Source organism: Oncorhynchus mykiss, chromosome 14, assembly GCF_013265735.2.
Source record: "Oncorhynchus mykiss isolate Arlee chromosome 14, USDA_OmykA_1.1, whole genome shotgun sequence".
Classification (NCBI taxonomy): domain Eukaryota; kingdom Metazoa; phylum Chordata; class Actinopteri; order Salmoniformes; family Salmonidae; genus Oncorhynchus; species Oncorhynchus mykiss.
In genome coordinates, this window is record NC_048578.1 from 9,538,095 (window position 1) to 9,561,634 (window position 23,540).

A 23,540-nucleotide genomic window follows, 5' to 3' on the forward strand; every position below is an offset into this window, starting at 1 on the left:
GTGCAGCATTGGCATGCCGATGGCCAATCTATCACAGGGCCGGCAAAGGGACGGCCCATAAGGGGAGGCGCTCTGTAGATCAGAGATGGGCCGCTGGGATAGGGTTCAAAGGTAAACAGGAGAAACTTGAGCTAAAGAAAGAGGATCTGGCTCCTTGCAGGGGGCCACGCCCAAACCAACCACCATCACCCAGACCTGGCTCACCCCTCGCCCCTGCCACCCAACAGGGGCTCCCCTCTACCCCCCTAAAAGTGTCCAATCTCCTGTTTCTACAAGCCAGCCCTGTCTCCAACATGTTAGCTATGAAAAATGGCTCTTTTTAAAGGCATACTTCCGCTGAGAGGGTCTAAGTTCTAAACCGTGTTGCTCTAGTCTGTTGAAGGCTGAATTCAAGTGTGCCTCTTAACAATTATCACACTGTGTAACACTTTGCAACTCTACAAGGGTGAAAACAGGTCAGGGATTTGTTAGGGAATTGAATCAGACACTATGGACAAGACTTGGTCTGTACAATGTAACAAGTGTCTCTTTTTCTCCATCAACTGCTGCTTTCCGTTTCTCAGTAAACTATTAATTTAAAGCCACCCAGCTGCTCACTAGCCTATATCCTCTGGATAAAAAAACTGTACGTTAAAACAGTATCTGACAATGCAGCAGCTCATATTGCATAATAGCTTACGCCTCAACGTATAAATGCGCACATCGTACCAGGAAATGAAAAGTCGACTGCGGATCTGCAAGGGATAGGATGGTAGTGGATCAGATGATTATATAAAAGTATAATGTGCCCGTGTCACCAACGGATGATCGAGATGGTATATCCGGTATCACTTTAAATGTTCACAACTCTCAGGATGGCGTATTTCTGCCTGCCGCTTATTTCCTGCTTGACCTTGTGAACTCGTCCGTGTGACCCGGAAAAATCACTTCCAATTCTCATCTTTTATTTTGATATGCCTGGGCTTGTTATGTATTACCCAGACAGGATGTGACATCACCGGGTCCAAACGTCAGGACGGACTACCTAGGATGTCCAGAACCCGTGCTGCTGGAGGATGCTTCCTCGCAGCGGGGTCCAGACAAGTGATGCTCGCTGGAGGATGTAGGAGTGAACCAAGCAGGCGAGACAGAGGCACAGGAGACTGAGTGAGTCGCGTGCTGACTGAGCGCTTTTTAAAACCGGTCTACTTTCATCCACGCACAAGTTCAGATGCTATGCCACACTTTCCCCCTCTGTCTCACGCCGGTGATGCAGTAAACGAGAGGTGTTATGGAGACAAATAACGTACATGATGCCGCACTCTTTTGAGCCACGGACAGGGCTGTAATGTAAAGGGCGACAATATATGTACAGCAATTAGATCGAAAGTGAACATTATCTATGTAACGATCTCAGCTTGAATGGCAGGTGCAATCGGCAGAAAACAGAGGGGGGAGACGAGACTCAGAACAGCTGAATAGCTTACCTAACTGTTTCGATTGTACTATAAATGTTATTGCGCATGTTGGAGCGATATTATGTGTTTTAAAAACGAAAATGTTTTCATACAAGATATTGTCTTGAAACCCTAAGGTTGCCAGATGAATTTACGAACTAGTGATAGGAAAATAAACACCCCGTGTTGGGATGAGTTGGTGCATCTCCTCCTCCGCGGGACAGCAGGACGCTCTGAGCCCGATTCTTTCGTGCGTCTAGGCTCAAATTACTGCATTCAGTCACGTGGTGTTTGTTATTGTCCGCCCTCTTTCAACTGAGGTAGGCTTCTGTAGTGTGTGGGGGGAGCTGTTTATTTCATAACACTCTAGTGGAATATTCGGATGTACTGCTGCACAAATCTATCAGGACACGAATTTGATTGGATAATGAAGTGATATGCAGATCATATGAATACATTTTCTCCAAATAGGCCTAAATATTTCATAATTTGAAAGTATTTTGATTATTTACACGAATGTACCACTGGGCACTGACGTCAATTCAACATTTTGAATTGAAATTAAATGACGTGGAAACAACGTTCATTCAACCAGTGTGTGCCCAGTGGGTAGGCTATCCTATAAGAATTCCCTCATGATTTGCATGCATGGTATGGTATCCATTATTTAATTGAATATCTGGTATTTTATGGAATATTTTAACTAGGCTACTGATGCTGTGCGAATGGAGTAAACATGTCCATAACTGTACAATAATGCACATTGCCTCCTGCATACCACTGTATATGAATGTAGCCTATGTGTGTGATGCGTTCGTGCAGCGACCTATGGGATTAAGAGTGTGTATGACTCAAGCTGCTGTTGCCTGCTCGTCTGGAGTGATAGCTCTATTGTTCATGGCTTGCGTGTAGACAGGGTGCTTAATCTCCAGGTCGACTGTGGCAACTCGTGGCTCAGTTTGCCTATGAGCTAGGAGCCCAGGCTGCCTGCTATGCTGTAGAGTGAGGGGGGGGGGGGGGGGGGCAGCTGGGCCAGGCCGGGCTAAGAGAGGCTAAGGGAGGCTAAGGGTAACAGTAGTAACTAAGCGCCTGGCCCTAGCATGGCCTATGGGCCCAGCAGTAATTAGCCAGGCAGAGCCAGCGAGCAGGGCCATATATTCAGGCTGCTGAAAGGTCCCGGGAGGGGGGTCTATTGCCGGCCGACAGGTGCAAGAGGGAGGTAGGCGTCAGGAGCCAGGGGAATCGAAACTAGAGATGGGGGCGAAGAGGGTAGCGTCTGCGTCCCTGGGGTCAGATAGCTCCACATACCCCCTCCTCCCCGTCCCTTGGGGGTCCGAAGCGAAAGCAAGTTCAAGAGCTTCTTCCTGTCCAGCCACTTTGTGTGTGTGTGTGTGTTGGGGGGGGGGGGGGGGGGGTCAGTAGGATGTGTTATTGTGTATTATAATCATCATCTGTCTTACTATATCTAGCTCAGTCAGGGCGAGGGGGTGGGGGGGATCAGGGTAGATCCACCATGTATTCATAGCATTCCATTACTCACCAAAACAAATGCTCCAGTCCTAATGATTACAATCATTTGACATGATTTCACACGTGCGATGATCTCACACTTTGTTCCAGTTCCATACATGATCAGGTTATTTTGTTCTTTGTTTTTATCCCCATTGAGTACATAACTTGAAGTTTGATGGTGAAGTTGAAAGGCTTATGAAGGCTACTCGTCTTGCTGGGGAAAAAGGTACTGTATTGTTGCTGCGCAGTTTTTTTCTTCTCCCTGGCTGTTCTGCTTGAACTCCCTAATCCTGGTTACAGCCATTACAAATCCTGCTGTCTTGACGTGAGACTCCAGACAGGAGACTGGCTCTGCAACTTGGTTTCATTTAGCATTCCTTAGGGGTTTATGGGCAGGTGTTTAAAATTACGGGCAGGATATTTATTGGGAACTTTAAAGGCATTTTTTTTGCTTACCTCTCAATTAGACAAACACACACACTTTACGCAAGTCGCGCGCATACTCACACACGTGCATGAGTGCACACGCACATACACACACAAACACACACATACACACTTTTTTTACTGTCTCAAGTAAAGAGAGAAAATCCCCTGACCCGCTCTCTCTCTCTTTCTCTATCTCTCTCTCTCTCTCTCTCTCTCTCTCTCTCTCACACCAGTACCCCTATTAGGCCAGGTCAGTATGTGATGTGGGTGGAAGGCAGGAAGAGATCTGTGACCTATAATTATGGGGGCTTAGCAGGAGCAGTGGCTCTTTGGCGCTTGGCTCAAATCAAGGTGCAGCCTGGAGTCTGGGGAGGCTGGGCGGCCACTGCCCCTCTGCAGCCCTCCATTCTGCAGCCTGGCTTGATTGCTGGCAGCTGGGTGAGCCATGTCAAGTGGCAGCCTGGGAAATGTGAAATCCCCTGATAAAGCGCAGAGCCCCTAAAAAGCCATGAATCTCTTGTAATGAGGAAAGTGATGGGGTTTGGGTGTGCTGAGCACGCAGGCAGCAGGGACTCACCACGCATGTGTGTTTTTGTGTGTGTGTGTGTGTTTGGGTGTATAGAAAGAAAGATATAAAGTGGAAGTTTAGTGTGTGCGTGTGTGTGCGCCCATGCATGTGTGGGTGTGTGTGTGAGAGAGAGGAAGTCAGAGTGTGTGTACTTACTTAAACTTCCCTTAGCTCCCTGTGGAGCATAAGGCCGCTACAAGTCCATACCATGTGTGTTTGTGTACGGGTGTGTTTGTGTGCGTGTGAAGGAGGAGGAGAAAGAGAGTGGAAGTCAGAGTGCACACGCTTGACTCCTCTAATCCTGGATTTGGAAGGATCCACACATTTCCAACAATGTAAATCCGGTAGTTAGGTCAGCACCGCCACTGAGGTAGAGCTCAAATCTTCTCGGCTCACCCTACAAGCCATGGAGACATAATCATACTACACTAAATACTGGTTATGCCTCTCATGCACTACCATGCCCCTTTCCTTTCTAAACGACGTTAATACCCATGTATACCCTCATTTCAAGTCCCACATTACAGTAAATACGCTAAATACAATAAGTAAATTCCTTCCTGAGAATAGTGGTATAATTCCTGATATTAATGCCGGCGTTCCTCTTTAGAATGATTCCAGAGCTGCTGTAGCAGTTAAACGCATTCCTGGTTTTATGGAGGTCATTATTCCTGTTTCTTAATCACCACCTCAGCTTTTATAACCTCCCTCAGCCTCAGTGTGTGGCTGGAGGGAAGGAACCACATGTGGGCACAAACCAGGAAACACAGGCCCACAAGAATAGGCCCTCTCTCCCCGCCTCCCAGATCAAACAGTCTGGGCTCTGTAAGCTCAGTGGGCTGAACACAATAGGCAAATGGCACAGCGAGAAGTGTTCTGCTGCATTTGATTGATGCCTATGAGAAGGTAAAGGGTACATTATTTTATATGATCCTGCTGGGGTTGTCAAAGAGAGATTGCGAGAGTATTATCGATGGATTTATGTGTAGAGAGCTGAATTCCCCACATACTGAAGGCTTCATAAGTCACCTTACTGAACATTTACCCTGGTCGTATTAGTTACATCTTCAGGCTAATAATATACACTACATGTCACATATAAGCGGTGAACATATGATTGGCCATTAAGATATAAGCGTAGGATGGAGTGATGATGATCGGACTGTAGTTTGATGGATGAGTGGAAAGAAAGAGAGCAGCAGCTCTACAGTAACAGGGGCAGACTTGTGGTAGGCCAGCTCCATCCATCACCCTCTGCTTACACCACTCTTTGTCCACCGACAACGGGGGAAAAGGTGGAGAGATGATTGAGGGGGGGTGATTAAGCTGAGAGGATGTTTGTGGGAGCGGTGACGGCCGTGATGATTCCTCCATAAATCCCAGCTAGCCAGACTCTAACAGTCTATTTAAAGGGCATTAGCCTGTCCCTGGTTGAATAGGATCTATAATGTGTGAAGAGGCTTGTCTGCTCTGACCTGGTAGTAGGGGCTGATAGGGGCTCTTCTAGCAAACAGCTCTGCACTCTTAGCGACTAAATAAACCCTGCAGCCGGTTCGATGGGCGTCATGGGCGACATACGCTGTCAGGGGCCGACGTGCTTGATGCCATAATTCACGGGGCAACAGCCGTACTTGACGTTGAGGAGTGGGAATGCAGAGGTAGCGGGGGCCAGTGTTTTTAGGGGAGAGATACACCCCTCCGCTTGTTTACCCTGCTCATGAGGGTCCCCTGCCTGCTGCCAGGGCAATTATCACCTTGGAGGAATGTGGGACCTGCATGTTAAATTCCCCTTGACCCCCCCTGGGGGAGGAGGTAAGGGTGTTGGACCCATGTCGGGGGAGTGGGGTGGCTGGGTGGGAGAGGAGGACCAGGGATGGTGGTCCAGATCCAGGGGGGGATTCCTAGATCTGTCAGTGCTTCTCTCCATCCTCCAGCTCCACATCAGCCCTCCAACCGACAAGGCAAACAGGATTTGCATCCATGGTGTATTTGCAATGCAAATGTTTTCCCTCCCTCCTCATTTTATTTGGAGACTCATCCCAGGGCAGTCCTCACACTGTGTACATAGAGGGTTTAGAGTGCACACAAGACCCAGACAAGAGAAAAGGCGAGAAGACATCTTGTTTAGCTGCCTCAGGTACCTAACTACCAGACTGAAGCGTTTGCTTGCTCTCCTCAGATATTAGCTATTATTATTATTTATTTTATGCTTTTTATTTATTTATTGTTATTTCACCTTTATTTAACCTGGTAGGCTAGTTGAGAACAAGTTCTCATTTAAAACTGCGACCTGGCCAAGATAAAGCAAAGCTGTGCGACACAAACAACAACACAGAGTTACACATGGAATAAACAAACATACAGTCAATAATACAATAGAAAATGTCTATATACAGTGTGTGCAAAGGAAGTAGGATAAGGGAGGTAAGGCAATGAATAGGCCATAGTGGCTAAATAAATTACAATATAGCAATAAAACACTGGAGTGATAAATGTGCACAAGATGAGTGTGCAAGTAGAGATACTGGGTTGCAAAATAAATCAATCAAATAAATAATGGGCTATTTACAGATGGGCTATGTACAGGTACAGTGATCTGTGAGCTGTTCTGACAGCTGGTGCATAAAGCTAGTGAGGTAGATATGAGTCTCCAGCTTCAGTGATTTTTGCAGTTCATTCCAGTCATTGGCAGCAGAGACCTGGAAGGAAAGGCGGCCAAAGGAGGAATTGGCTTTGGGGGTGACCAGTGTAATATACCTGTGGAGCGCGTGCTATGGGTGGGTGCTGCTATGGTGAGGGATAGACTGCATCCAATTTGCTGAGTAGAGTGTTGGAGGCTATTTTGTAAATGACATCGCCAAAGTCAAGGATCGGTAGGATAGTCAGTTTTACGAAGGTATGTTTGGCAGCATGAGTGAAGGATGCTTTGTTGCGAAATAGGAATCAGATTCTAGATTTCATTTTGGATTGGAGATGCTTAATGTGAGTCTGAAAGGAGAGTTTACAGTCTAACCAGACACCTAGGTATTTGTAGTTGTCCACATATTCTAAGTCAGAACCGTCCAGAGTAGTGATGCTGGACGGGCGGGCAGGTGTGGACAGCGATCGGTTGAAGAGCATGCATTTAGTTTTACTTGCATTTAAGAGCAGTTGGAGGCCACGGAAGGAGAGTTGTATGGCATTGAAGCTCGTCTGGAGGTTAGATTTGCAGTGGTCTGATACTCCTTCCATTTCAATATTATCGCTTGCACAGTGCTCCTTGGGATGTTTAAAGCTTGGGAAATCTTTTTGTATCCAAATCCGGCTTTAAACTTCTTCACAACAGTATCTCGGACCTGCCTGGTGTGTTCCTTGTTCTTCATGATGCTCTCTGCGCTTTTAACGGACCTCTGAGACTATCACAGTGCAGATGCATTTATACGGAGACTTGATTACACACAGGTTGATTGTATTTATCATCATTAGTCATTTAGGTCAACATTGGATCATTCAGAGATCCTCACTGAACTTCTGGAGAGAGTTTGCTGCACTGAAAGTAAAGGGGCTGAATAATTTTGCACGCCCAATTTTTCAGTTTTTGATTTGTTAAAAAAGTTTGAAATATCCAATAAATGTCGTTCCACTTCATGATTGTGTCCCACTTGTTGTTGATTCTTCACAAAAAAATACAGTTTTATATCTTTATGTTTGAAGCCTGAAATGTGGCAAAAGGTCGCAAAGTTCAAGGGGGCCGAATACTTTCGCAAGGCACTGTATTTAATACCGACCTAAACATGGTCTTAGCGGTAATGCAGTTGGTAATGGCATTGATTTGAATAGCAGAGGCGCACACAGTAGCCTTATGCACATTACCAATGTTTTATTGAAATATCACGAGCAGGAAAACAGTCAAACCACATTCCCATTTTTTATTTATATTGGACATTATCTTTGTCCAGCTTCGGTAAAAGGTTTTGACTCATTATGTGCGATGTCCATTGGGTGAAAGGTGTCATGTCAGTGACAGTAGGGAGCCCGTTTAGGAACATCATGTTATTTAAAAAGGCTGCTTATTGTTTTTCTTCCGCTTTTGCCTGTTGGACCTAACTGTCAAATCGCGATTCAGTACTGAATTCGCTTGTAGGCTTTATTTGCCTTTCAACGTGGCAATGTCACCGCTGGCCATATTCAACCTTTCAGCAGGGATATCTAAACTCAGCAAATTAAAAGAAACGTCCTCTCTGTCAACTGTGTTTATTTTCAGCAAACTTAACATGTGTAAATATTTGAATGAACATAACACGATTCAACAACTGAGACATAAACTGAATAAGTTCCACAGACATGTGACTAACAGAAATGGAATAATGTGTCCCTGAACAAAGGGGGGGTCAAAATCAAAAGTTAAAGTCAGGATCTGGTGTGGCCATCAGCTGCATTAAGTACTGCAGTGCATCTCCTCCTCGTGGACTGTACCAGATTTGCCAGTTCTTGCTGTGAGATGTTACCCTACTCTTATAACCAAGGCACCTGCAAGTTATACATTGAAATGTATTGCCCTGGCCACATCTGCAGCCTTCATGCCTCTTTGCAGCATGCCTAAGGCACGTTCACGCAGATGAGCAGGGACCCTGGGCATCTTTCTTTTGGTGTTTTTCAGAGTCAGTAGAAAGACCTCTTTAGTGTCCCAAGTTTTCATAACTGTGACTTTAATTGCCTACCATCTGTAAGCTGTTAGTGTCTTAACGACTGTTCCACAGGTGCATGTTCATTAATTGTTTATGGTTCATTGAACAAGCATGGGAAACAGTGTTTAAACCCTTTATAATGAAGATCTGTGAAGTTATTTGGAGTTTTAGGAATTATCTTTGAAAGACAGGGTCCTGAAAAAGGGATGTTTCTTTTTTTGATGAGTTTATATACAGTACCAGTTAAAAGTTTGGACACACCTACTCATTCAAGGGTTATTCTTTATTTTGACTATTTTCTACATTGTAGAATAATAGTGAAGACATCAAACGATGAAATAACACATATTTAATCATGTAGTAACCAAAAAAGTGTTTAACAAAGACACGGCGGTTGCAACCAAACATCTCACATTTGGACCAAAGGACAGATTTCCACCGGTCTAATGTCCATATGGCTCGTGTTTCTTGACCCAAGCAAGTCTCTTCTTATTATTGGTGTCCTTTAGTAGTGGTTTCTTTGCAGCAATTTGACAATGAAGGCCTGATTCACGCAGTCTCTTCTGAACATTTGATGTTGAGGTTTGTCTGTTACTTGAACTCTATGAGGCATTTATTTGGGCTGCAATTTCTGAGGCTGGTAACTTTAATGAACTTATTCTCTGCAGCAGAGGAAACTCTGGGTCTTCCTTTCCTGTGGCGGTCCTCATGAGAGTCCGTTTCATCATAGCGCTGGATGGTTTTTGCGACTTCACTTGAAGTTCTTGAAATTTTCCACATTGACTGCTTCATGTCTTAAAGTATTGATGGTAATTTTTCTTTGCTTATTTGAGCTGTTCTTGCCATAATATGGACTTGGTCTTTTACCAAATAGGGTTATCTTTTGTATACCACCCCGACCTTGTCACAAGGAGCCAGGTATCTTACCTTGGCTCCTTGCTGCACTCGCATAACAGGTGCCATGCAGTCTCCTCGTGGAGTGCAATGTAATCAGCCATAATCGGTGTTCAGAAAATGCAGATTACCGATTGTTATGAAAACTTGAAAATGGCCCTAATTAATCGGCCATTCTGATGAATCGGTCGACCTCTAACTGGTACTGTGTGTTTTGGGGGCAGTATAACGGTGAGTGGACACTTCCCCCTTTCTCTTTTTATTGGATATTTTTTCCAGCTCTTGTAAAAAAAGGTTTGGAAACCCTCTATAGTCTGTTGTTTTAGGTCTGATATTATGTGCCCATTATGGTACCTGTAACTGTATTTAGACGTTTAAAACAAGTTTATTTGTATTTTATTAGACTTTGATTGGATTTATTCACCTTTTTTTTTGTTTTTTTGTCTGATCAATAGTGAATTTAATCTGGCCTATTGACAGTGTTGGGCATGTCCTTGGCTCAGACATAATACATTTTTATAGACATAGAGGCCTTTTTCAGTGTGATTGCTGTGTTTGAACAATATCTTTCCATATTGAAGCCATTAAATTACTCAGAACAATGTGGGTTGCAAACATGTTCAACAGAGTTACCTGATATGAAAATGGGGTCGCGGGAGAATTTCCAAAATCCTGGTAAAAAAAAAATGACTGTCATAATATCATCTTTGTCTCTCAAAATCATTGTAATGTAAGGTTAACCTTAAAAATCGAGATGAAAATGATTCAAATCTAAAAGTTTCAACCAGAGAGCGCCCTTAGATTGTGGGAAAAGACGCACATGACCGCTGCACTTGAATAATTTCCATGGTGAATGGCTAAACCCTCTATGCTATGAAACCACACACTAATGCAGACTGATATTACCGGCCGCAATTGAAATGCTGAAAACAATGTGTGGGGAGGCAGAAACTCACATCAGTACCTTTGTCAGGGAACACTGTGAAACTAAGAATTGATGCTATAGCTCTGACTGATTGACTCAAAAACTCCCCACCTTATGCTCTCTAAATAGATGTTAGCTGAAGGCAGAGATGCCCATGCATTGACTTTTGTTTGCTAAATGTTGGGGGATGCTATTCACGATGACATATTGTTCTGCCTCTCGATTCCCGAGCATGAAACGGCACAGGGGATGTTCAGTGTGCTGTGTGGCTATATTGACAAAAAACTGATTACATGTGATCGAACGATGGGCTTTTGCACAGATGGGGCTCAATCTATCATGGGACGGCGGGCAGGCCTCTGCACTCTCGTTATGAATGTGTCTCCCTCGGTCATATGGACGCATTGTATAATACACCCACTGAGCTATAATGGATACACCGAGAGCAACTGGAAGCAGAAGAGCTGATCACAGAATTTGGAGATATGCAGCAGGTAACTTTGATTGTAAACTACACTACATGACCAAAGGTATGTGGACACCTGCTCGTGGAACATCTCATTCCAAAATCATGGCATTAATATGGAGTTGGTTTTCCCTTTGCTGCTATAACAGCCTCCACTCTTCTGGGAAGGCTTTCCATTAGATGTTGGAACATTGCTGTGGGGACTTCCTTCCCATTCAGCAACAAGAGCATTAGGGAAGTCAGGCACTGATTTGGGCGATTAGACCTGACTCGCAGTCAGCGTTCCAATTTATCCCATAGGTGTTCGATGGGGTTGAGGTCAGGGCTCTGTGCAGGCCAGTCAAGTTCTTCCACACCGATCTCGACAAACCATTTCTGTATGGACCTTGCTTTGTGCGCGGGGGCATTGTCATGCTGAAACAAGAAAGGGCCTTCCCCAAACTGTTGCCACAAAGTTGGAAGCACAGAATCGTCTAGAATATCATTGTATGCCGTAGAGTTAAGATTTCCCTTCACTGGAACTAAGGGGCCTAGCACGAACCATGAAAAACAGCCCCAGACCAATATTTCTCCTCCACCACACTTTACAGTTGGCACTATGCATTGGGGCAGGAAGTGTTCCATTGGTATCCAATGGTGAATTGTGATTCATCACTCCAGAGTCCAATGGCGGCGAGCTTTACACCACTCCAGCCGAAGCTTGGCATTGTGCATAGTGACATTAGGCTTGTGTGCGGCTTCTCGGCCATGGAAACCCATTTCATGAAGCTCCCAACGAACAGTTATTGTGCTGACGTTGCTTCCGGAGGCAGTTAACTGCCACTGAACAAGGCAGTTAACCCACTGTTCCTAGACCGTCATTGAAATTAGGAATTTGTTCTTAACTGACTTGCCTTGTAAAATAAATTACGTTGCCACGTTGAAAGTCACTGAGCTCTTCAGTAAAGCCATTTTACTGCCAATGTTTGTCTATGGAGATTGCATGGCTGTGTGCTTGGTTTTATACACCTGTCAGCAATGGGTGTGGTAGAACTAGCCAAATCCATCAATTTGAAGGGGTGTCCACATACTTTTCTATATATAGTGTATGTGGAGATATGGGATCAGAGCATGACAATGATCTATTTCACACCGAGGCTTGGTGGTTATTGAGTGGGAGTGTTGGAAAGATTTTTCGAATTGAGAGAGTAACTTGTCATTCGCAATTAATGTAAAAAACAGACTTTGTTGACTTTGTGTGTATCTCCTTGCCTGTAAACGCTGCATTCAGAAAATATTCAGACCCATTCCCTTTGTCCACATTTTGTTACGTTACACCCTTATTCTAAAATGTATTAAATAAAACATTTTCCTCATCAATCTACAGACAATACCCTTTAATGACAAAGCGAAAACAGGTTTTTGTAAATGTTTGCAAATGTATAAAAAATATAAAAAATAAATAACATATGTACATAAGTATTCAGACCCTTTGCTATGAGACTCAAAGTTGAGCTCAGTTGCATCTTGTTTCCATTGATCATCCTTGAGATGTTTCTACAACTTGATTGGAGTCCACCTGTGGTAAATCCAATTGATTGGACATGATTTGGAAAGGCACACAACTGTTAATATAAAGTCCCACAGTTGTCAGTGCATGTCAGAGCAAAAACCAAGCCATGAGATCAAAGGAATTGTCCTTAGAGCCTTGACACAGATCTGGGGAAGGGTATCAAAAAAATCTACAGCATTGAAGTTCCCCAAGAACACAGTGGAACCACCAAGACTCTTCCTAGAGCTGGCTGCCCGGCCAAACTGAGCAATCGGGGGAGAGGTGCTTTGGTCAGGGAGGTGACCATGAACTCAATGGTCATTCTGACAGAGCTCCAGAGTTCCTCTGTGGAGATGAGATGAGAGATGAGAGAACCACCCAGAAGGACAACCATCTCTGCAGCACTCCTCCAATCAGGCCTTTATGGTAGAGTGGCCAGATGGAAGCCACTCCTCTGTAAAAGGCACATGACAGCCCACTTGGAGTTTGCCAAAAGGCACTTAAAGGACTCTCAGACCATGAGAAACAAGATTCTCTGGTCTGATGAAACCAAGATTAAACTCTTTGAATGCCATGAGTCACGTCTGGAGAAAACTTGGCACCATCCCTACGGTGAAGCATGGTGGTGGCAGCATGTGTGGATGTTTTTCAGCGGCAGGGACTGGGAGACTAGTCAGGATCGAGGTAGAAATGAACGGAGCAAAGTACAGAGAGACCTTGATGAGAACTTGCTCCAGAGCATTAATGACCTCAGACTGGGGGTGAAGGTTCACCTTCCAACAGGACAACGACCCTAAGCACACAGGCTGTAATGTAACAAAATGTGGAAAAAGTCAAGGTTTCTGAATACTTTACGAATTCACTGTAACAGACAGCATGCAGGGAAAATACAAAATAATTCTACAGATAAATGACTGAATCAGTGAAATCTATTTAACTGTTATCCTGGCTCAGTTGACATGCCAGTAAGTGAAATCTAGCAGCTGATCGAGCTGTCATGTGACCGAAAGCTGCAGACAACGCATTCACGGGTCACTATGGAGTAGTTTTGATTCCTGACTCAAAGGGAATACTGTTACGTCTCCCTCCGAGCATTAAAACACATGGAACACGGATTCAGTGCTGTCGTTTGCATTAAAAAACAAATATCGATCCAGGTTGGATGTGACAGGAACGATGAGGTGCACACTGTCAACCACGCCCCCTGACTTCGAGAAGCTCTGACGATACATGCATCATGGACACCTATCTCATTTTTGGTGGTGAGATAAGAAAAAATATGTCATTCTAATTAGCAATTGACTGTCCTAACCCCACATAAAAAAAAGATATGATAGTGAGTTGAGAATACTGTTAGAATGTTTTGCAATTGACTGCCATTGCCCCAAATAAAAAAGTAAACATTGGCTGTGGGGTCTAGCCTCGACACACCTGCAACTTATTTATTAATCAAAACCCAGCCCTTTCGTGCCACCACCAGCTACTGTACCCATAATTATGTTTGTGAAAGTAGCAAAAATCTTACTGACACACTCCAACCGTGTGCTACCAGGGTTAACCAGAGTGCAACCAGGGTTAAGATTTACATTTTTAAATTCTCTTCGACAGCTATTAAGTGGTCTGCTCAAGATGCTGTGCAGCTAAAAATAAGGTACAATTATGAGAAAAACATTTATTTCTAGTCATGATGATAGACAGTGTTGACTGATAGCTAGGCGTGCTTTAGCTTGTTGCTCAGTTTGAGGCCAGTGAAAGTGGTCATCCTAAAGTCTCTCTCCTCATCTCACCTCAGTTCTCCTCTAGACCAGCCACTGCTCTCCACTGTGCTATGTCCTGAGTACTCTGTGTTAAGCTGGCTCATTCATTAACTCTGCTATGTGGGCAGCCACCCTTGAACACCAAGCCTAAACACATTGTGACAAACCAGAGTATCCCCGCAGTGTCATCAGATCACCTCGCCACTTTCAATTAGTGCCAGTCCAACACCACCTCTCCTTTAAGACCACAGAGGGTCCTCACATAGTAGACCTGGTCTCCTCCCACTGACCTGTCCCTGTGCAGTAGGGTGAAGTTAACTCTAGGCACTGATCTAAGGTTACTATTGTGTGTTTCTCTCTAATGGTTAAGGTTAGGATTTGGGGATAGTAAGCTGATCCTACTACCAGAAGCTGTCCCGGAGACCCTCTTTTTTTCATTATTTATTTACAGGCAGGCAGCCAACACCCACCCTGTCTTAGGAGGACCCCAGTCCATAAACATAGGAGTGACAGTCGAGTATGGGACCCTCCTGGATTCAGTCAAGCCCCCCTGCCCCACCTACTCACCAGGAGGTGAACTTCACCATTGTCATGGAAACACACTTTCCCCCTTCCCTAAGCCCCCTCCCAGCGTTGTAGCTCTCTCTGCTCTCCCCAAACGGCACAGTAATGGCCGTGGGCTGAGGGGCTTTTTAGTAACTCTGCATGTAGTGTACAGTACAGTACCCTATAGTGACTCTATAATCAGAAATGCATTAGTCCCAAGGACTTTATATAATGAATGATTTCTTTAAGTGCTTTCTTCCTTTAAAATCAGGTCAGATGTGGATTTGATTAAATCTGTTTACAGTATATTCAGTATTGCTTCCATTTGCATGTTTTTCTTTTGGTTTAGAATAGCAGAATTTACAGTAGCAAAATTAGTCAGGTTATTTTGCTCTGGTTAAAGATTAATAGACGCAAACGTACTACTTCTAAGGTGAACTCCTCATACTGATCTCTAACTGGTCTGTCTGACTGGAGAGATTGGCTTCGCACACTTCTGTCTGCCTGTGTGTGCACACTGCACACTTACTAGACTAGAGCACTCATCCAGACTCACACACACCCATTCACACGAGCTCACACACACACACACACACACACACACACACACACACACACACACAACACACCCAGGCAGTCTGACCAGCCATGCACGCTCACAAGAGAATAATAGAGCGAGAGGGATTTCATGGAAGATGACTTACAGGGAAATCTTAAGGTTACTTGCATAACTCCTGTTCTCTGATGTAAGAAGTGAGATACAGAAGTTTACATACACTTAGGTTATAGTCATTAAAAGTATTTTTTCAACCACTCCACACATTTCTTGTTAATTAACAAACTAGTTTTGGCAAGTCCGTTAGGACATCTACTTTGTGCATGACACAAGTAATTTTCCAGCAATTGTTTACAGACAGGTTATTTCACTTCTAATTCACTGTATCACAATTCCAGTGGGTCAGAAGTTGACACACACTAAGTTCACTGTGCCTTTATACAGCTGTGGAAATTCCAGAAAATGATGTCATGGCTTTAGAAGCTTCTGATAGGCTAATTGACATCATTTGAGTCAATTGGAGGTGTACCTGCAGATGTATTTCAAGGCCTACCTTCAAACTCAGTGCCTCTTTGCTTGACATCACAGGAAAATCAAAAGAAATCAGCCTGCGTTTACATACACTCAGTTAGTATTTGGTAGCATTGCCTTCAAATTGTTTAACTTGGGTCAAATGTTTCAGGTAAGAGATCTTCTGTTGAATCTGACAATTCATCTTGATGGTTTGTACAGTCGTCTCAAATAAAACTGTGAAGGACCTCGGCGTTACTCTGGACCCTGATCTCTCTTTTGACGAACATATCAAGACATATAATTTTTTATTTTATTTTTATTTTTTTCCATCTACGTAACATTGCAAAAATCTGAAACTTTCTGTCCAAAAATGATGCAGAAAAATGAATCCATGCTTTTGTTACTTCTAGGTTAGACTACTGCAATTCTCTACTTTCCGGCTACCTGGATAAAGCACTAGATAAGCTTCAGTTAGTGCTAAATACGGCTGCTAGAATCCTGACTAGAACCCCAAAAAAGTATCATATTACTCCAGTGCTAGCCTCCCTACACTGGCTTCCTGTTAAGGCAAGGGCTGATTTCAAGGTTTTACTGTTAACCTACAAAGCATCAAAGTGCTCAAAGTGCTGTACAGAAACCCAGCTTGATACCCCCGGACAGGGCCAAACAGGAAGGATATAACCCCACCCACTTTGCCAAAGCACAGCCCCCACACCACTAGAGGGATATCTTCAACCACCAACTTACCATCCTGAGACAAGGCCGAGTATAGCCCACAAAGATCTCCGCCACTGCACAACCCAAGGGGGGGCGCCAACCCAGACAATAGATCACGTCAGTGACTCAACCCACTCAAGTGACGCACCCCTCCCAGGGACGGCATGGAAGAGTGCCAGTGACTCGGCCCCTGTAATACGGTTAGAGGGAGGGGAACCGGCCAGGCAGAGACAGCAAGGGCGGTTCGTTGCTCCAGAGCCTTTCCGTTCACCTTCACACTCCTGGGCCAGACTACACTCAATCATTTGACCCACTGAAGAGATGAGTCTTCAGTAAAGACTTAAAGGTTGAGACCGAGTCTGCGTCTCTCACATGGGTAGGCAGACCATTCCATAAACATGGAGCTCTATAGGAGAAAGCCCTGCCTCCAGCTGTTTGCTTAGAAATTCTAGGGACAATTAGGAGGCCTGCGTCTTGTGACCATAGCGTACGTGTAGGTATGTACGGCAGGACAAAATCAGAAAGATAGGTAGGAGAAAGCCCATGTAATGCTTTGTAGGTTAGCAGTAAAACCTTGAAATCAGCCCTTGCCTTAACAGGAAGCCAGTGTAGGGAGGCTATCACTGGAGTAATATGATCAAATTTTTTGGTTCTAGTCAAGATTCTAGCAGCCGTATTTAGCACTAACTGAAGTTTATTTAGTGCTTTATCCGGGTAGCCAGAAAGTAGAGCATTGCAGTAGTCTAACCTAGAAGTGACAAAAGCATGGATTAATATTTCTGCATCATTTTTGGACAGAAAGTTTAAGATTTTTGCAATGTTACGTAGATGGAAAAGATCTGTCCTTGAAACAGTCTTGATAGGTTCGTCGAAAGAGATTAGGGTCCAGAGTAATGCAGAGGTCCTTCACAGTTTTATTTGAGACAACTGTACAACCATCAAGATTAATTGTCAGATTCAACAGAAGATCTCTTACCTGAAAGGTTTGACCCAAGTTAAACAATTTGAAGGCAATGCTACCAAATACTAATTGAGTGTATGTAAACCTCTGTGGTGATCCTAACTGACCTAAGACAGGGAATTTTTACTACGATTAAATGTCAGGAATTGTGAAAAACTGAGTTTAAATGTACTTGGCTAAGGTGTATGTAAACTTTCGACATGTCACATGTTGGGGTCTGCTAGGACCTCCTGCTCTCTCTGAAGTACCTATCAAAAGCGTCTGTTGGAGACAGACAGAGTGACAAATGAGGTGAGACCATCAATTCCATAAAAAGAGCCACTCTCCCGCCATCTGGTTATCAGATATCAGAGAACTGGGTTTACACAGGTAACCTTAAAATCTCTTTAAATGTTTTGTTTCGATATCTCACAAGTGGGGATTAGCATTAGTCCTGAAACTAAGTATACACCGAAAGGTGCAGAGACAACCCAACGGGGAAAAGCCTCATACCAAAGTGACGGGAAGCTCAATACAAGGCGCATACAAGCTCAGTATAATGAGATATGCCCCAAAAACAGTGCCCAAAATATAAACTCCTCTGTAGTAGAGTGCCCGGTCAGTCCCCTCCGAAGGCTGTCACCGTCGCCATTATAAATCAGTATAATGGTCCCCAGGATCCAGCAGGATATCTTCAAATAGAGAAGGGTCCACCATCTTCCGAGGGTGGTTGCCCAATGAGCGAAGAGCATGACACCCATGCCCGAGTAGATGAGGACCGCACGTATTGGACAACGACGGGGACATCTTTCTAGGAAAGACAACAGGCGAAAAGCCATAGGTTCCAATTTATGACAATGGGAAAAAGTTGACCCAGGCCAAGGATGGGGTGAGGTACATTAAACTGGAAAAACCCCTGGGCATACCACGGCGCAAACAGTGGCTGGTAGATGCTGCGAAAGGATCTTAAGAACAATAGACATGTCCCAGGATGAGCTAACGGCTTAGAGACTGGGTGTAAGCGACGTTCCCCCCTTAGAGATGACACAACAATTATGGTAAACTCTATAGCTGTCGGGGCCTTGGCAGGCCGAGAAAGAGGCTAAAGGACCTTAACCGCCGATGAACCTTCTGTCTGTACAAAAGATCCTGCAAGGAGCATGGGACCACGGAAAACAGAGTGTAGGAAGGAACTGTATAGTCACACCACTTCTCCACTGTAAAACAGAGAGCATGCATTGGGGTCGGCACTCTTTTCCAAGAGTGTATAAGCCCTGCATGATGACTGACTGCCGACTGGAGAATCACTGGTCATCGAGGAGATCTAAGATGAAGAGGGAAACCAGATGGCATTACCCAATTTTCCTGGGACTGTCAGATCTTCAAACCCCAAACGCCGTGTTCACCATGTTTTGGGATGGGAGCTCCCCGGCTTTCATAGGATCGTTGCTTCTAACAGGCTTTAGTAAGTCAGTCTGGATAGATTCCGGAATTGGGCTCTCTCGGGACATAGCAGACAGCGACATGGTGTAAAACATCAGGCAATATAGCAAATGGCCATACGCATGGGGAAAAAGGGCCACAGTGGATGGCGAAAGACAAATTGCTGTCCTGCTCTGTGTGTTGGTGAGATCGGAGGGATGGCCGACATGCTGACTTCTGCCACTGGCTGAAAACCTGAGAAGGCGCTGGGGGGAGAGCCTGAGGGAGGGAGGCACGTGGGTGGAACAAAAAGTCTGACTCCTCCATTTTCTCATGTGAGCTCGGTCACAAAAGTGAGCTGCTGCACAGAGAATAGGGTTTTGTCTTAACCCAGTGCTGTCTTCCACTGCTGATAATCTCAGAGGAGGGAAGGAGGAGCAGCCATTAAAACCATAGAGAGAGGTTAGGGGAGAGAGCCGTAGGCCCTGCATACTGTCCTCCTCAGCTGCAAGGACCGCGCCCTAGGTTGGCCGACCCTTCTTACCTCCCTTAGTGTAAGACTGCTTCCCTACAGGTTTGGCCTGGTTCAGGGGCCTAGCCTGATTTTTGTCAGACTGCTGCGCCGCCGGGATCTTCAGTCCACCAAGGCCAGCTTGTTGCCCCCTCCCAGCTGTGAGGCTGGAGCAGGATGTAGAAACCAACGGGCTGCCATGGGGCCCGGATCTGCGGGGAAGGGAGAAGTTGAAGGCTTCGCCTTGTTTTTTGCGCATGTGACACTTATTTTGTCGAGTTGCCATTTACTATTTGAAAATAAAACCCAGTGGAAAATGGGTGATTTCATAAGCAAACTGAAGCTTGTTTCCCCTCGTAATAGTAGACAGCCCTTAGGGAGTAACTGCACATGCACCTCAATTCTCCGCAATGAGAAAGTGCTGTCCACAAGCCTGATGACTCACGCTCTCCAGAGGTAGTGTGGTGGCACCCCCAGGTGGCGTCAAAGAGAGACACTTTTCTCGAAATAACACGGCCCTGTAGCTAGGTGAAGTGAGCACTGTGTATGAACGCAATTGTCGTGTGTCTAGTGTAGGCGTTAGCTAGCTAGCAACCATCTCATGAAGCTAAGGGTAAGCTATAGCTAGCACAGTGATAACCAAAGGGAACAGCGTGGGTGTGTTGTTCAAATTCGGGCTGAAAATCCCCCAACGGTAGTGCTGTGAGCCTAAACCGGTCAGTCTAGTCAACACAAACAAGTGAACATACAAATGAGTTGTACTAAACGAGAGATGGGAGCTAGCAATACTACGATCATGGCAGGTGGGGAACTGGTTTCTGCGTTATCTAGCCATGCTAATGCAACCATATGTGCAGGTAGGAATGCTTGTGTGGTTAGCTTGCTTTACAGGCAGCTAGCCACTGTAAGCTAGCTAGTAGAATCCTCACCGCTTTGCTAGCTTCGGTGTGCATTGTAATGCGTAAGCTAGCTAGCAACTACTTTGTGGCTAAGGTATGCTGTAGCTAGCATAGTGCTAGCCAAAGGGAACCGCGTGGGGGCAGTTCGACTTTGGGTCGGTATTCTTCCACAACCGCAGAGCCGGTGGGCTGTCCAGTTGGTCATAGTTAAACATAGGTTAAACTAGACAAGAGAAGGGTGCTAGCAATGTTACTGTGTTGCAGGTAGTAATGCTTGTTTGGTTAGCTTACCTGAGGTGTTAGCTAGTTAGTAGCTACCTTATGGTGAAGGTGTGCCGTGGCTAGCTCAGTGATGGCTGAAGGAAACTGCATGGGGGCAGAGTTAGCCTTCGGATGGAGTGCTCCCGCGACCGACGGAGCCGTGAGGCTGAGGTGGTTGGTCTAGTTAACACAAATTGTGAACGTAGGTTAAACTAGACGAGAGAAGGGAGCTAGCAATGTTGCAGGTAGGGTGTGCTAGTGAGTTTATCTCTCAGTGAGCAATGAGCCTGGCCATGGCAAAGGAAAAGTCATGGCTCCTGGTTGCGTATAAGACACATGCTAAGGAGTGTTACTTTGGTGTGCTGTATTTATTTGTGTTGCTAGATAGGCTATTTATTACAACGGTAAGGAGTGTTTTCCTGTTAGGAGGCAGGGTCCCTCTCTTCCTTCGTTCCCCCTCTCCATCCATCCCTCCTCCAGAAGGTCTATATGATGTGTTGTCTCTGGTCCGCTGCCCAGGCACAAAGGGAAGACCAGGCCTGACCCATTCATTGTGCTGCTCTTAAAGGAAACCACCAGTCAATGTAGGCTCAATGAGGCGTCGCCGTTTTGTAAGGTCTGATAAAGTGCGGACTAAACCGTCTGGGATCTGGGCTGGTCCACCCGGTGTTGTGTCCTCCATTATGAAGGGGAGCAGTTGTGTGTGTTGTGAATGTAGGTCTGTGTAATGCTTGGTTAGTGCTGAATACAGGGGGGGGAACTAGGGAGGGCCTGGGCGTTGGGACCATTGAGGACTGGTTTAAGATGTCACCCCAGTGTTTGGAGCTGCTGTCCGCTGTCGTTAATTGTGACGAGGGATGATTGGGCGGCTCCTTAAGACGGGAGGACTGGAGGAGGAGAGGGACGTTTTTTCTGGAGTTTATTGAGGGACCGGATTGTTGTCTTTTGTGTTGAAGATTTTCAGATAATATCAAGATAAGAGGAATGTCAAGATAATCAGAATCTTGAGGGTGTGTAGAATCTCCCAGCGACTGTTTTGTCCTCTTCTTTTGAGTTACTTCCACATGCAAAATGTTTCTGTATTAAGAAGGCATAACTTTGCAATACGAATTTTCCCTGTCGTTAAAAGAAAATGACCAGTTACGCCTAGTGTTTTGCATTTTTCAAGTGACACTTCAAAAGATGCTTCCTGGCCCAACTTAGCATTTCCCAGACACCTCTTGGGATAAGATGGAACAAATGGGACGATGATCCGGAGATCAAATTCATTAAGCTAAGCATGGCCAGTGAGAAAGAGACAAAGAGGGAGGGTCTTGGGAGTGCCGTGGCCCTTGTCTAAAGTGGTTAGGGGCCCCTTGTAGGCGTTGGGGTCTCCAGAGGCTGCTTGGGTAATTATCAGCCCGGGCTGCACGTGTGGGAGGACGAGTGTGTGTAGTCTGGCTGGCTGGCTGGCTAGTACTGAATGTTTGCATTCTCACAGCACCATGTCAATGGACTACCCAAGCGAAGTGGGGAGGGCTCTCCTGTAAACTGGATCCTATATCCTCCTATGTATGAACCTACCCCCCTCCTAATACCGCCCTCTTCTCTATACCCTAAACAGGGAGAGAGGGGGATTCTGAGGAAGAGAGGAGACATCTTTGACATGTCTACTGGGGCCCGTCAGGACAAAAGACCATTTCCTGCTCCTCCATGTGGAAAATGTCTGGGAGAGGAGGAGGAGGAGGGAGGAGGAGACAATTAGTGGGATTTGCTAATCACCAGGGCAACACTCATTTAATTGACATGTGAAATGTTGTTTAATCTAACAAGTCGATAGGCAATATGACAATGGGCTGGCAATCAGAATAGGAAAGCCAGGGGACTTCGACAGCTGATTGCTGAGGGAAATGTCTTTGTCTTTAGAGCTGGTGTGTGTGTGTGTGTGTGTGTGTGTGTGTGTGTGTGTGTGTGTGTGTGTGTGTGTGTGTGTGTGTGTGTGTGTGTGTGTGTGTGTGTGTGTGTGTGTGTGTGTGTGTGTGTGTGTGTGTTTGGCGGGGGGAGACCCAGGGGGATTAAACACCATTATGCCTTTAACCCTTTTAGACAAATAAACACAGAGCAGCACACTCTCAGCTTTAGTAAGAGAGTTGTTTGTGTGTTTGTGTATGCGCCTGTTTCCCCCCTCTAAACCATTGAAAACCATCTATTTGTCATTGTATTAACACAATAAAGATGACCCTGACAACTCCAGACAAGAAAAGGAGTACTCCAGGAACAACAAAAAAAACACAAATTAAAAAAAAGTAAGCCCCCTTCGCTTTGACAGATATCAATAAGTATTTCTGTTATAGAAAAAGCAGCCGCACCATATTGTGAAGCCTTAGTCTGGAGTGAAAGCATGGAGTGGTGGCTTAGAGACCAGACAATCCAATACTTTTATTTACCAGTCATTCATTCCAAAAATACATTGAGCAGGTTCTATACAAACTCAGTACACTAAAATACCAACCCCTAACACTGGAATAATCCAAAATGCTAATAAACAGTTATTTCATCAAAAAAGATTGTCACTCTATAATAAATCATTCTCAGTAGTTTTCATATCAATGGCCTCAACATAGAACTTTCTTACTGGGCGTGTGTGTACTGGCTGGATAACTTGTGGACATGGCCGGCTCATGCTTTCCTGATACGTCCACAAACAATCCAAGGTGGTGAGTAGGTCGGCGATACAATGTAACTTAACTTCTAAATAAAAAAAGATTAAACGTTGTTCTCACGTCTGATCTTGTTCTTACCGTGGGAAATTTTTTGCTCTGGGAATATGCTTGTACACCAGTGGAGGCTGCTGAGGGGAGGAAAGCTCATAATAATGGCTGGAACGTAGTGAATAGAAGGGCATCAAACACCTGGAAACCATGTCTTTGATGTATTTGATACTTTTACACCTATTCCGCTCCAGCCAAATACCACGAGCCCGTCCTCCCCAATAAAGGTGTTACCAACCT

The 23,540-nt window shown here is 45.0% G+C and overlaps 1 long non-coding RNA gene across 1 annotated transcript in view; it reads left to right on the top strand.

The window, feature by feature from the left end:
• Positions 1–770: 770 nt before the first annotated feature.
• Positions 771–23,540, top strand: part of LOC110488754 — a 138,982-nt gene continuing 116,212 nt past the window's right edge. Inside the window, exon 1 of the long non-coding RNA XR_002468479.2 lies at positions 771–1,146. This is a non-coding gene — a long non-coding RNA (uncharacterized LOC110488754). The remainder of the gene's footprint in view (positions 1,147–23,540) is intronic.